We start from the raw sequence: 15,402 nt of genomic DNA, 5'->3' as shown, positions 1-15,402 counted from the left end.
CCATCTGTAAGTGTTTTTATGCTATCCCTCAGCGTTTAGGTCTCAAGTGAGAGCGAAGCAACTTGTTCCTGGCTAAACTCCGGAGACTCCCTCAGAGCTTGAAATTCCCTGTGGAGAACTTCCATCAGGGCGAGAGAAGCATCCAGGCTGGTTAGCTTCTTGTCAATAGAGTCCAGGACATCAACATAGCTTTTCTCTGGGGAGACAGTGGAGGTGCTGGCCGAACACTCTGTCATGGGCAAGCCACAGAAATCTCCAGCCATGGCCACACCAACATCAAAACACACCCTTTCAATGTTAACATTCGTCCACGTAGCTCTCCAGGCTGTCCAAGGTTTCCTTGTCAAGTTTGTTTTATTGAGAAAATATGAGACAGTGGTTAGCATTTCACACGTTTATGTGTTCGGTTTGAATTTATTGGCTTGTTTTACCTTAGTTTTGTCGTGTTTATTTACCAGTATAACACCGTATTACTTACGCACAACTCTCGCGAGATCTCAGCAGCTCATCACCTCTTCTCAGCCAAACATTATTATTTCAATTGCAACCTATTTTGTCTGTGTCAAGGCGTTGGGTCAGTGGCAAGGTGTGGTGGTGGTTGGTTAAGGGAATAGGTTGTAGAGAAGATGAGAATGAACTATGTTAAGAACACCTCACCAGTGCATTAAACACAGTGATCAAGATTTAGTTCAAAGAATTTCAAGAACCTTACAATGGCAACATGTTTCATGCTGGCAACCAGATGTCCTTTGTATGGTTTGCATGATTCAACCATTACTCACACTATGTTTTCCCGACCTCATACAATTTTAAGAATAATCCTGTGCAAACAATTATTTACATGCTAGAAAAAAGGTAACATTGCAATTATTCGCGTATTCATTGACCGCACAATGATCATCAAACCCTCTTTCTGGGCTCTGCATGTGATCCACATCACTCTAAATAGGTTTTTTCCCCAACTGCTATGGCACCCCACCTGAACCAGAAAATGACACATATTCCTTTGAAATCTGGCTGTCAAAACTTTTACATTTATAACATATAACAAGCGGTAAGTAGAAACTTTTCGCTGGATGATGTTACTGACAAACAAGAAGAAGCCTTTTATGTTTCCCGTTCTTTTGGTACAAAGGGAGGAAAAGGGTAGTTAGACTGATCAGTGATAGCTCCATACACAAAAAAGATCACCACCCACACAAACCACAGAAACCTGCCATCAAAGGAGAAAGGCATCACAGTGTTGACTGGTAATAAATGCCAGAATTTACTGCCACATATAGATGCAAAACTCCACTGGATATCACATTATATAGATACCTTAGCCTAACAATGCAAAAAAAAAAAAAAACAACTAAAGTCTGGTCAAATCTAACTGATAAAAAATAAAACAATGGGTCTTTATACCTATTGTCCATAATCTAAGCAGTTATATCCACAACTTTTATTTGTATTGCTTCTTCAGCTGTAGTCCCACTGTTTGCTATCTTGCCCTGTATAATTGCATTCAAAACTGTGCCTGAAGTGTCTGTCTAGAATTCCGAGTTTTACTGACAGCATGGGGGGAAATTATTTTTGCCATGACATCACAGACTTTATCTTTTATATTTAATGCTCTACACCACATGTGTCAAAATCCAGTCCTTGAGGGTTGGCGTCCTGCAACTTTGCTTCAACATACCTGAATCAAACAATTAATTCATTAGCAGGACTCTGGAGTGCTGGACTGTATACTGAGGAGGTAATTAAATGGTAAATGGACTGAACTTATATAGTGTCTATCCAGTCATGCAGATCACTCAAAGCACTTTACACTAGAGCCACATTCATCCAATCAGACATTCATACACTGATACACAGATTGGAAGGCAACTTGAGGTTAAGTGCCTTTCCCAGGCAAGTTTCTTGCCCATATTGACATATTGCAGGAGGAAGCCAGAATTGAACCCACAACCTTCTGATTGCAAGACACCTACTCTTCTTACTGAGCCACAGTGCAAACGTTGAACAAAAACATTCTCTAAGTCTGTCTTTCTATGAAAGTCTAAGATTTTCTGTCTGAACATTGATGTCTGACACATTTTTACTTAGTCAAAATGTAAAAAGACTAAAGAATTATATATATATAAATATATATATATATATATTCTTTTGAACAAACTTATTTTTCAAGTTAAAATGTTTTTTTGTTTGAACAAACTTTATGGCCCTAATTTAGCTCCATAGCACACTGACCCTAAAGGCCTGGAGTTTGACATCCCTGCACTATTAAAAGTCTTTAAATGAGGATCCCTAAAATGCTCAAATAATTTTTAGCTGAATTAATCAGAAAGCAGGTCGGTCTGCCATCAGTTAGAGCCACTGCAAGCATTCAGTATGCCAAGATGGGTGAAACGTCATCAGTGTAGACAGAACATCTGCACAGGATGACATAAGTTTAAGTAATGTTGATATAGTGTTATTGCTATGATACTTAAAGGGTACTTGAGTACATTCCAAAGCAGTGGGGCATATGTCTAAAAATGGCATCACAGAGTTGCATCGTTCATGCCAAGAATATTTTTCCATTGCACAGGGAAGTAATACTGGGGCTGTATTTATTTAGAGTTACATATTTTTCTACACTATTAAAATGCAAGACATAGACACAAAAATGTGATAGATACAAGTGTTGTCTTGTCGTCCTTTTTTCAGTTTCAGTTTATTTATATAGCGCCAATTCACAACACATGTTTTCTCAAGGCACTTCACAAAAGTCAGGTACATACAGGAGTTGGACAATGAAACTGAAACACCTGGTTTTAGACCACCATAATTTATTAGTATGGTGTAAGGCCTCCTTTTGCGGCCAATACAGCGTCAATTCATCTTGGGAATGACATATACAAGTCCTGCACAGTGGTCAGAGAGATTTTAAGCCATTCTTCTTGCAGGATAGTGGCCAGGTCACTACGTGATACTGGTGGAGGAAAACGTTTCCTGACTCGCTCCTCCAAAGACACCCCAAAGTGGCTCAATAATATTTAGATCTGGTGACTGTGCAGGCCATGGGAGATGTTCAACTTCACTTTCATGTTCATCAAACCAATCTTTCACCAGTCTTGCTGTGTGTATTGGTGCATTGTCATCCTGATACACGGCACCGCCTTCAGGATACAATGTTTGAATCATTGGATGCACATGGTCCTCAAGAATGGTTCGGTAGTCCTTGGCAGTGACATGCCCATCTAGCACAAGTATTGAGCCAAGGGAATGCCATGATATGGCAGCCTAAACCATCACTGATCCAACCCCATGCTTCACTCTGGACATGCAACAGTCTGGTTGGTACGCTTCTTTGGGGCTTCTCCACACCGTAACTCTCCCGGATGTGGGGAAAACAGTAAAGGTGGATTCATCAGAGAACAATACATGTTTCACATTGTCCACATTCCAAGATTTGCACTCCTTGCGCCATTGAAACCGATGTTTGGCATTCGCATGAGTGACCAAAGGTCTGGCTATAGCAGCTCAGCCATGTATATTGACCCTGTGGAGCTCCCGACGGACAGTTTTGGTGGAAACAGGAGAGTTGAGGTGCACATTTAATTCTGCCGTGATTTGGGCAGCCGTGGTTTTATGTTTTTTGGATACAATCCGGGTTAGCACCCGAACATCCCTTTCAGACAGCTTCCTCTTGCGTCCACAGTTAATCCTATTGGATGTAGTTCGTCCTTCTTGGTGGTATGCTGACATTACCCTGGATACCATGGCTCTTGATACATCACAAAGACTTGCTGTCTTGGTCACAGATGCACCAGCAAGACGTGGACCAACAATTTGTCCTCTTTTGAACTCTGGTATGTCACCCATAATGTTGTGTGCATTTCAATATTTTGAGCAAAACTGTGCTCTTACCCTGCTAATTGAACCTTCACACTCTGCTCTTACTGGTGCAATGTGCAATCAATGAAGACTGGCTACCAGGCTGGTCCAATTTAGCCATGAAAGCTCCCACACTAAAATGACAGGTGTTTCAGTTTCATTGTCCAACCCCTGTACATTCCAATTAATCCTAACCATTGAACAATGCAGTCAGATTCAGTTATTTATTCAAATTGGATAAAAAGTTTTCCTGTCTAAGGAAACCCAGCAGATTGCATCTAGTCAGTGACTTGCAGCATTTCCTCCTCCCGGATGAACATGTAGAGACAGTGGACAGTCACCGGCGTTGACTTTGCAGCAATCCCTCATACTGAGCATGCATGTAGCAACAGTGGAGAGAAAAATACTCCCTTTTAACAGGAAGAAACCTCCAGCAGAACCAGGCTCAGTGTGAGCGGCCATCTGCCACGACCGACTGGGGGTTTGAAAGAACAGAGCAGAGACACACAAAGAATACAGAAGCACTGATCCAGGAGTACTTTCTATGGGAAGGAAAAGTAAATGTTAGTGGATGTTGCTCCTTTAGTCGTTTCATCTAGAAAGAAAGAAAAGATAAACTTTGAGCCAGTTTTCAAGGATAGAGTCTGAAGGAGAGCACATATAAATAGTTACAGTAAAAGCTCAGTCAATTGCTATATCTAGAGAGAGAGAAAGGTTAAACACTGAAAGTGGATCATCTGTAGAAGGTGAGCATTAAGTTGTTGCCAGCAGAAGCTTGGACAATGCCCCTCTCCACAAAGGTGTCACGGGTAGACATAGAGTCAGGCCAGGTGTAGAGTCAGGCCAGGTGTTGCTTCTAGGAAGAGAAAAGAGAGAGAGCATAAAGTTAAAAACTGAACAGCAAATAATGCAAAATTGGAGAGTAGTATGAGAATGTAACGAAGAGGGTGAAAGTGGTAATTATGTCCTCCAGCGGCCTAAGCCTATAGCAGCATAACTACAGAGATAGTTTCAGTTTCAGTTTATTTATTTATATAGCGCTTATTTACAACAATGTCGTCTCAAGGCACCCCACGGCGCGGGGCCGCCGGGGAGGCTAGACCAAACCACGGAGTGCCAGAGCACAGCCACCCCAGAACGGGCCACGTGTAGGGGCACTAAGTAAAATAATAAACTGATAAAGTTTGTCCATCTAGAGTCCACTGATGGCCATTGTTATACTAAAAAACACAAGGATCGGGATACCTCTCTCTGTCAGACTGATTATAACCATTGGAAAAGAAAAGGGGTCATTATGGTAGCAGAAATGGAGGGTGTCTTTGTAACTCAACCCTAACTGAGTCGGTTTAGGCTAAACCTGACTCCCCCTTACTCCATCCAACAGGGAGGAGTAAGGCGGAAATTTAAAAGGACATGTTTACTTTTCATACATAATATTTATAGATACTAATGAATTGTTAACAAAATTATTTTATTTTGGCCACAAGACCCATATATGGAGGCCTCAGTCCTCGACGCAGCCGTCTGGGCTTCAAGTCCCAACCCTGGAGGCCTGTTCTGCATGTTTTCCCCCTCTCTCCACCCCATTTCCTGTCTGCTTACTTTAAAAAAAACAACAATTATGACTATAAAAAAAATCTCGTACTCGTACTCGTACTCGTCGTCTTCCGCTTATCCGGGACCGGGTCGCGGGGGCAGCAGACTCAGCAGAGACGCCCAGACGTCCCTCTGCCCAGGCACCTCCTCCAGCTCCTCCGGGTGGAGCCCAAGGTGTTCCCAGGCCAGCCGAGAGACATAGTCCCTCCAGCATGTCCTGGGCTGTCCCCTGGGCCTCCTCCCGGTGGGACGTGCCTGGAACACCTCCCGAGGAAGGCGTCCAGGAGGCATCCGGTATAGATGCCCGAGCCACCTCAACTGGCTCCTCTCGATGTGGAGGAGCAGCGGCTCTACTCCGAGCCACTCCCGGATGGCCCGAGTTCCTCACCCTATCTCTAAGGGAGTGCCCGGCCACCCTACGGAGGAAGCTCATTTCAGCCGCTTGTATCCGGGATCTCGTTCTTTCGGTCATGACCCAAAGTTCATGGCCATAGGTGAGGGTAAGAACGTAGACCGACCGGTAAATTGAGAGCTTTGCTTTTTGGCTCAGCTCTCTCTTCACCACAACGGACCGGCACAGTGTCCCCATCACTGGGGCAGCCGCACCGATCCGTCTGTTGATTTCTCACTCCATTTTTCCCCCACTCGTGAACAAGACCCCGAGATACTTAAACTCCTCCACTTGAGGCAGGAACTCCACTCCAACATGAAGAGGACAAGCCACCTTTTTCCGGTCGAGTACCATGGCCTCGGACTTGGAGGACCACCACCCCAGTCTGCCAGTCCAGAGGCACTGTCCCCGACCGCCACGCAATGTTGAAGAGGCGTGTCAACCATGACAGCCCAATAACATCCAGAGATTTGGATGGATCTCATCCACCCCCGAAGCCTTGCCACCGCGGAGCTTTTTAACCACCTCGGTGACTTCAGCCTGGGTGAAGAAAGAGTCCAACCCCGAGTCCCCAGCCTCTGTTTCCACCACAGAATGCGTAATGGCAGGATTGAGGAGCTCCTCGAAGTACTCCTCCTTCCACCGCCCGATAATGTCCTCAGTCGAGGTCAGCAGCCTCCCACCCCCACTATAAACAGTGTTGGCGAAGCACTGCTTCCCCCTCCTGAGGCGCCGGACGGTTTGCCAGAATCGCTTCGAGGCCAACCGGTAGTCCTTCTCCATGGCCTCACCAAACTCCTCCCAGGCCCGGGTTTTTGCCTCTGCTCCAGCCCGGGCCGCAGCACGCTTGGCCTCACGGTACCCGTCAGCTGCCTCAGGAGTCCCACAAGCCAACCACAGCCGATAGGACTCCTTCTTCAGCTTGACAGCATCCCTTACTACTGGTGTCCACCACCGGGTTCTGGGATTGCCGCCGTGACAGGCACCACAGACCTTACGGCCGCAGCTACGGGCAGCAGCATCGACAATAGATGCGGAGAACATGGTCCACTCGGACTCTGTGTCTCCAACATCCCCCGGGATCTGGTCAAAGCTCTCCCGGAGGTGGGAGTTGAATACATCCCTGGCCAGGCGTTCCCAGCAGACCCTCACTATGCGCTTGGGCCTGCCAAGTCTGTCTGGCTTTCTCCTCCTCCAGCGGATCCAACTCACCACCAGGTGGTGATCAGTGGACAGCTCAGCCCCTCTCTTCACCCGAGTGTCCAAAACATGCGGCCGAAGGTCTGATGATACGACAACAAAGTCAATCATCGACCTCCTGCCTAGGGTGTCCTGGTGCCAAGTTCAGTGAAGGACACCCTTATGTTTGAACACGGTGTTCATTATGGACAATCCATGACTAGCACAGAAATCCAATAACAAAACACCACTCGGATTCAGATGGGGGAGGCCATTCCTCCCAATCACGCCTCTCCAGGTGTCACTGTCATTTCCCATGTGGGCGTTGAAGTCCCCCAGCAGAATAATGGAGTCCCGGGAGGGGCACTATCCAGCACCCCCGACAGGGACACCAAGAAGGCCGGGTACTCCGCACTACCGCTCGGCCCGTAGGCCGAGACGACAGTCAGAGACCTATCCCCAACCCGAAGGCGCAGGGATACGACCCTCTCATCCACTGGGGTAAACCCCAACACGAGACGGCTGAGCTGGGGGGCAACAAGCAAACCCACACCAGCCCGCCGCCTCGCCGTGGGCCACTCCAGAGTAGAAGAGAGTCCAACCCCTCTCAAGGAGATGGGTTCCAGAGCCCACGCTGTGCGTGGAGGCGAGCCCGACTATTTCTAGTCGATATCTCTCGACCTCCTCCTTGAACCGCCACCTTAACGTGGTGGAGTAGTTTGAGTACTCAAATGATCCTAGAGGCTATGTTGTCTGGGGCCTAAATGCCCCTGGTAGGGTCTCCCATGGCAAACAGGTTCTAGGTGATGGGTCAGACAAAGAGCAGTTCAAGAATCCCTCATGAGGACAAACATATCGAGGCACGTGACGTCGCCCGGTACAGCGGAGCCGGGGTCCCACCCTGGAGCCAGGCCTGGGGTCGGGACTCGCTGGAGAGCGCCTGGTGGCCGGGTTGCTCCTCGCGGGACCCGGCCGGGCCAAGCCCGAACGAGAGACACGAGGCCGTCCCCCAGTGGGCCCACCACCTGCAGGGGGAACCGTGAGGGACCGGTGCAAATAGGATTGGGTGGCGGACGAAGGTGGAGACCTCAGCGGCCCGATCCCCGGATGCTTAGGCTGGCTCTAGGAACGTGGAAAAAAAAATCTTAAAAAAAAAAAATGTTGTGTTTCATGAAAATAATAAAAAGCTTTCTCCGCTCTGCATGACATCACAGTTGAGGAAAATAGTTACATTGTTGACAGCTTTGAAGTGCCTTGCACAAAATGTTTATACCTCTTGTAGTTTTTCACATTTTCTCAAATTGAAACCACAAACCTTAATGTATGTATTATTTTATTTGATAGCCCAACAGTTAGTAGTGCAAATTTGTAAAGTAGAAATAAAATGATGCATGTTTTAGGCTTTCCTTTGCAAAATAGCTCAAGCTCAGCCAGAGTCTCTGAGAATATGAATTTTCAGGTCTTGCCAATTCTCATCTGGAGTTAGGTGTTGACTTAAGTTGAGCTATTTCACTACATGTATATGCTTTGATTTAAGGTATTCCTTTGTTGCTCTGGCTGTGTTTAGGTTCATTGTCCTGCTGAAAGTTGGACCTTTTTCCCAGTCTGAAGTCTTTTGCAGCCTGTAACTGGATTGTCCTGTTTTTAGCTGCATTCATCTTCCCATCAGTCAGCTTCCCAGTCCCACTATGGAAACACATTCCACAGAGTGATGTTGCCACCACCATGTTTCACTGTGGGGATGGTGATTTTAGGGTGATATGCAGTGTTTTTAGTCACAAATAGCATTTTGCATGTAGGCTGTTTTGGTCTCACCTATAGGTCACTTTCTTTCACCTGTCTTTGAGGTTGTTTCTCTATTCAATCCTCTCCTTGCTCCGTTTTAGTGGGATTCTCATGAAATGGTAGGTTTACAATTGTGTGAAACCAATGTTTTCCAATTTCTTCTTGACTTGTGAGTTGTGTGTTGTGGTCTTCGTGATGCTGATTTTGCACTAATGTTCTTTAACAAACCTCGGATCCCTTCACAGAACAGCTGGATTTCTACTGGGGTTAAATTAGTGATTTACCATGTGATTTATTTAGGCAATTCGTTGCACTGGATCTTGTTTTCTGGTACCAGAGTAAATAGGGGTAAATACATGTAAAAGTACACCATATATTTTTTATTTTTAATATATATTTGTATTTTTAAAAATGATAAAGTCTTGTATAAACATCCTTCAACTTCACAGACATGTACTATTTTGTGTTTTTCTATCAAATAAATTCTAATACATTGAACACATAAAATTTAGTACACTGAAGTTTGCAATTGTAATGACAAGACTACAATAAAATCCTCTTTGGCTGTAGAAGTAACTCTAGGATATTAATGACTGACCCCTTGATTAAGGGTGCAGCTCAGTTTTTATTGAAGCTGTTAGAAAGTCACTCCATTAGAGCTCTAAGTTATGACTCCATCAGTTAAATTGCTCTCATCATTAAAAGTTAATTTGGAAAAGCCAATACCTTGGCTTGTCTAGCCTGGACTGTAAATTGGAAATTGATTCTGATGTTTCTCGTCATATCTTCAACAGATAGAGTTTCTGATGGACTGTTGACCCTGTCTTTGCACAAGGACTGTTTTGATAGAATCCACCATTAAGTGGGTATAAACATTAGATGGATTGAAGGAGAATTTCACTTGTAAAATACGCAACTGCGGCAACCCTCAGCCATGTCAGAAACAACATGCGCCTGTTGAGTTAAGGAGTGGGAAATTGCTTTTACCGCATGGTACAGTGTACTGCTTGTTACTCTTGTGTTTTTTTTGTTATTCCTGGGACATTTTGTTTTAACCTGTGACATTTTGCAGGTGCATATAAAGAGCAGAATCATGTAGTGGTTGTGATTCATTCCAGGCAAAACTTTAAAATGAGCAACACCTGTCCATATAACCTGTCCAAAAAATCTGCAGCAACCACCATGAGCAGTGGAGGCAGAAGAAGAGACAGAAGACAAGGGTAAAAGGAAAAATAAGAGTCGTCTGGATAGCCTATTTTACTTGTTTTACTCAGTTTATCTTTGTTATACATTTGTGATAATCCAAAACATTTGAATGTGACAAAAAAAATCATAAACAAAAGAAATCTGTAAGAGGGCAGATACTTTTTCACAGTACTACTGTCACGTTTGGTGTGGGTTTTGCTGTAACAAAGTGCAGGCAAGAGTTCAGGAGCCGCATGGTGAGTTTGACAAGTATAAACCAGGTAGCAAACAGGAAGAACCAGTGGAGAAAAATGACAACCAGAGAGTATAAGTAGTAAAGGAGAATGGAGAATGTACCCATGAACACAGGGAGCTAATTAAGGGGAAAATCAGGAGCAGCTGGTAAGAGACAGAAAGGAGGCAACTGAAGGAGGGTGGCTAATTAACACAGATGAGCAGGGAGACCAAGGAAACTAACTGCAGAACATAAACAGGGAGGAACCAGATCTATAAGGACATATAAACTAACTCATCTAACACAGGAATCCAAGTGAGTAATCTAAACACAAGTATGGAATAATTAATCTAAACATGAACTGAAAAAACCACAACTGAAGAATGTAATGTTAACAGACAGATCATGACAACTGCAGAATAGTTCAAATTTATTTTTATGTAATTGAATATTTAACATGACCAATAAATTGGGAGATAACACGACATATGCTGGAGTATTAAATACATAAAAAGTGGAACATTTTCTGAAAGCCATATATCTTTATATGCAACTGAAACAAACAAGCAAATGTTTGATGGGCAGTGAAATTATACATGGTTTACACAGTGTGTCTGTCTTCTCCCCCAACATTCATCATTTCTAAATCTGATTGGATGTGCATCATGTTTTATAATACTCTTTATGATGTATTCTTCCAGTGTCTTGCTGGCTGTTATTCCATTTACTCTGCTTGATCTTTAAGTTCGTACACTAGTTTCATACTGACCATTACTGCCTTCTGTCAAGAAATAGAATATCTCAAACTGCTGGCCACTAAATAATACAGATTAGTGTTAACAAAACAGGCTGTTTGTCCATTGGTAAACAGGCCATTTAAGAGAAGAAGGAAACAGATATATTCAGGTCAAAATTGAGGGTCTCCTGGCTGCACTGCACCACTATACCTGTCTGACTCTAAAGCTGTTTAAAATGGACGTTTCCTGCGTTTCAATAATACTTTCATGTTCCCCAAAGCTCCTGAGAAATTATACCAACTTGAAAAAAATAAATAAAATAAATCACTCAAACTATTTATGATGGATGGGTATAGCTATGAAGCTGACTCAAAACAAGTGGAAAAAAAAAAAACTAAACTAGATTTTGGGCAAGAAAAGCAGGCAAAACTGACTCTTTCTTTCCAGGGACAAGACCTTTTTATTGTCTAGTCAAATAAAGAGCCTGATTGTAGCTTTTCTCATGTCCTAATCTGACTGTTCTAATGCTTTAGATGTTAGTGCAAGGCAGGAGTACTAGTCATATTTGCAGTTGCCCTTTAGCATAAAAATGGGAAAATATCTCCCTTGCACTTGTTTCTTCACTGGTTTCCAATGTAAATTCAGATTACAATTAGGTTTTAAGGGAAATTTGGCTTGTTCTAGATTTGACTATGTAGAATTCCCAAATAACTGTGCAGATATAAAATTCTACCTTGTCCTGTGTGACCTTAGTTTGAGATGTGAACACAGTAGAGACTTGACCTTTCCAGTTATTGCTTCTTAGATTTTCATCTCGATGCCCTCATTTTAAGGCCTGGTTAAGCTGACAGCTGAAACAGCGAAAAAACAAAAACAGAAAAAAAACGATTAAAACTCCTTTAAGAGGGCACATTGAAGTGAAATTGTTGTTTGCAAAGTTGCTTGTAAACACTGGTTGGAAATTAGAAAAGCAGCACAGCATTGTAAAGTCATCACAAGTACTGAATGTTGAAAGAGCAATTAAACAGAAGAAGTAAGATTTTTTTAAATGTTTATATTTCTTATATAAAATAGGTAGAAAATCTCATTGTCTTCTAAACATTATTAACCCTTTAATTTCTGAATTTATTTTTGGTAATATAGAACAAACATAATTAGTTGTATTTTTGCTTTTTAACTGATTAAGATCATTAATCTGAACATAGGACATACGGTAGATATTAATTTACCTAAGTAGTATACAAATAATACAAATAAGGCACTATTAGCCATAATACCAACCACTAGATGGCAGCAAAGTTGTTCTGAAATAATTCTTGGTAGGAGCTGAATAAGCGTCAGTAGGTATTAGTGGTATCCATCACAATAATCTAGACTGAATTGAGACATTACATTTGCCTCACTTTGTCTGAGGCAAATACTCGACAAAAGAGGTTAAATTAACCACATCATCTGTTGCTGATCAATGGTTATTTATTATGAATGAACAAAAACTAAAGCAAATAAACAAACAAGCCTAATTATGTGGGAAGCAAGGTCATTACCATAATTTTAAGAAAGAAAACTAAGAAAACATTTGGTGATTCCTTCTCTTTATAAGAATTGAACAGGCTATAGAACTAAACAATATCTAATATCCTTTTACTACTTAGGTGTTATAAAGATCGTTTGTGGTTTTCTTATTGGGATTTCTGCAATTTTGATTAAAATTTTGATTTTTTTTTGGTAAAACTAAGGAGAGAGGAGGGAGGTGCTTGAAAAATGTAATTAAGACCACCTGATAATCAAACATTCACATCCACTAGAGTGAAGAAAAATGGCTTGGATTCAAATATGATGGTTCTGGGATGTGTGTGCACTTAGGTGTGTTGGTTTACTTATTATAAGCAGCAGATTCGTATTAATAAAAACCTGCAGCAGATTTACTCATTAGGCTGCAGAGCTGGTATATGACCATTTATGAAAGAATGATTGACCCATGTTGTTTAGTCTAACCTCCATTCATGGTCTCTGAGTTATTTACCTTATGTGGCCTCTGTACTCCTAAGATGACTCCTTGTGAAAGCTTTTACCTTCTGAGACAGTTTGTAATGTAAGCCACTTCCTGCTTTTGACAAATGCTTACCTGGACACTTGTCACTGTCTTCTGCTGCTCTAGCCACTATACAGGTCCTTCTCAAAAAATTAGCATATTGTGATAAAGTTCATTATTTTCCATAATGTCATGATGAAAATTTAACATTCATATATTTTAGATTCATTGCACACTAACTGAAATATTTCAGGTCTTTCATTGTCTTAATACGGATGATTTTGGCATACAGCTCATGAAAACCCAAAATTCCTATCTCACAAAATTAGCATATCATTAAAAGGCTCTCTAAACGAGCTATGACCTAATCATCTGAATCAACGAGTTAACTCTAAACACCTGCAAAAGATTCCTGAGGCCTTTAAAACTCCCAGCCTGGTTCATCATTCAAAACCCCAATCATGGGTAAGACTGCCGACCTGACTGCTGTCCAGAAGGCCACTATTGACACCCTCAAGCAAGAGGGTAAGACACAGAAAGAAATTTCTGAACGAATAGGCTGTTCCCAGAGTGCTGTATCAAGGCACCTCAGTGGGAAGTCTGTGGGAAGGAAAAAGTGTGGCAGAAAACGCTGCACAACGAGAAGAGGTGACCGGACCCTGAGGAAGATTGTGGAGAAGGGCTGATTCCAGACCTTGGGGGACCTGCGGAAGCAGTGGACTGAGTCTGGAGTAGAAACATCCAGAGCCACCGTGCACAGGCGTGTGCAGGAAATGGGCTACAGGTACCACATTCCCCAGTCCTGGGCTACAGAGAAGCAGCACTGGACTGTTGCTCAGTGGTCCAAAGTACTTTTTTCGGATGAAAGCAAATTCTGCATGTCATTCGGAAATCAAGGTGCCAGAGTCTGGAGGAAGACTGGGGAGAAGGAAATGCCCAAATGCCAGAAGTCCAGTGTCAAGTACCCACAGTCAGTGATGGTCTGGGGTGCCGTGTCAGCTGCTGGTGTTGGTCCACTGTGTTTTATCAAGGGCAGGGTCAATGCAGCTAGCTATCAGGAGATTTTGGAGCACTTCATGCTTCCATCTGCTGAAAAGCTTTATGGAGATGAAGATTTCATTTTTCATCACGACCTGGCACCTGCTCACAGTGCCAAAACCACTGGTAAATGGTTTACTGACCATGGTATCACTGTGCTCAATTGGCCTGCCAACTCTCCTGACTTGAACCCCATGGAGAATCTGTGGGATATTGTGAAGAGAACGTTGAGAGACTCAAGACCCAAGACTCTGGATGAGCTAAAGGCCGCTATCGAAGCATCCTGGGCCTCCATAAGACCTCAGCAGTGCCACAGGCTGATTGCCTCCATGCCACGCCGCATTGAAGCAGTCATTTCTGCCAAAGGATTCCCGACCAAGTATTGAGTGCATAACTGTACATGATTATTTGAAGGTTGACTATTTTTGTATTAAAAACACTTTTCTTTTATTGGTCGGATGAAATATGCTAATTTTGTGAGATAGGAATTTTGGGTTTTCATGAGCTGTATGCCAAAATCATCCGTATTAAGACAATAAAAGACCTGAAATATTTCAGTTAGTGTGCAATGAATCTAAAATATATGAATGTTAAATTTTCATCATGACATTATGGAAAATAATGAACTTTATCACAATATGCTAATATTTTGAGAAGGACCTGTATTCAGTTATCTGCCTGCCCACTTCTCCCCCATGCTTACCTGTATACTCACCTGAAAGGAAATCCTCTGAGGAAGCTCATGCCCACACCAAGCTTCCCCCACTGCAACAATCAACCACTTACTTGTCATCAGAAGTCATCAGGTCTGCTTTCTTGCAAACAGCAAGACATCTTTCAACATTACCTTCAACATACTCACCATCCAGCAAACCTGACGGACTATTCTCTGCCTTTGCCCCACCCAACCTGCTACCAGAAACTCATCAAATGTATTTGTGGATTTCTCTTTGTAAGACCTGTGGAATACGTGGCTTACCATTTTGAGAACAGTTTTCTGACTGAGCTCTACCTGTGGGTCAGAAAATTAAACTCCAACATGACATCACTAACTTCTGTTGCACCCAGTTCACAGTACTACAGGCATCTGTCCACAGATATGTGGTCCCTTTTCTATCATCCTTTTGCATTGAGGACACATCTCGGCAGAGAAAACAGAGCCATTTCTATTGCTCCATGGGGGTTATTTCAAACAGGAAAGTGGCTTTGACTCATTTTGCAATGAGCTTGGATGTCTGGGGGCCCTAAAGTTCAGAAATGGGTTATTTATGTAAATTTTCTAAAACTTAACACTTGTCTGGATTAAGTGAACAATATGAGCAGGAGTCTCACAGAGCTTTACATAAAAAAACATTTTAAT

At 42.9% G+C, this 15,402-nt stretch overlaps 1 pseudogene; it reads right to left on the bottom strand.

Annotated features, from left to right (window-relative positions):
• Positions 1–11,811: 11,811 nt before the first annotated feature.
• LOC124860764 overlaps positions 11,812–15,402 on the bottom strand; it is a 49,726-nt pseudogene continuing 46,135 nt past the window's right edge.

Source organism: Girardinichthys multiradiatus, chromosome 23 (genome assembly GCF_021462225.1).
Source record: "Girardinichthys multiradiatus isolate DD_20200921_A chromosome 23, DD_fGirMul_XY1, whole genome shotgun sequence".
Taxonomy (NCBI): domain Eukaryota; kingdom Metazoa; phylum Chordata; class Actinopteri; order Cyprinodontiformes; family Goodeidae; genus Girardinichthys; species Girardinichthys multiradiatus.
Note: the sequence above shows the minus strand (reverse complement) of the source record. Positions and strands in the feature narration are given on the sequence as shown.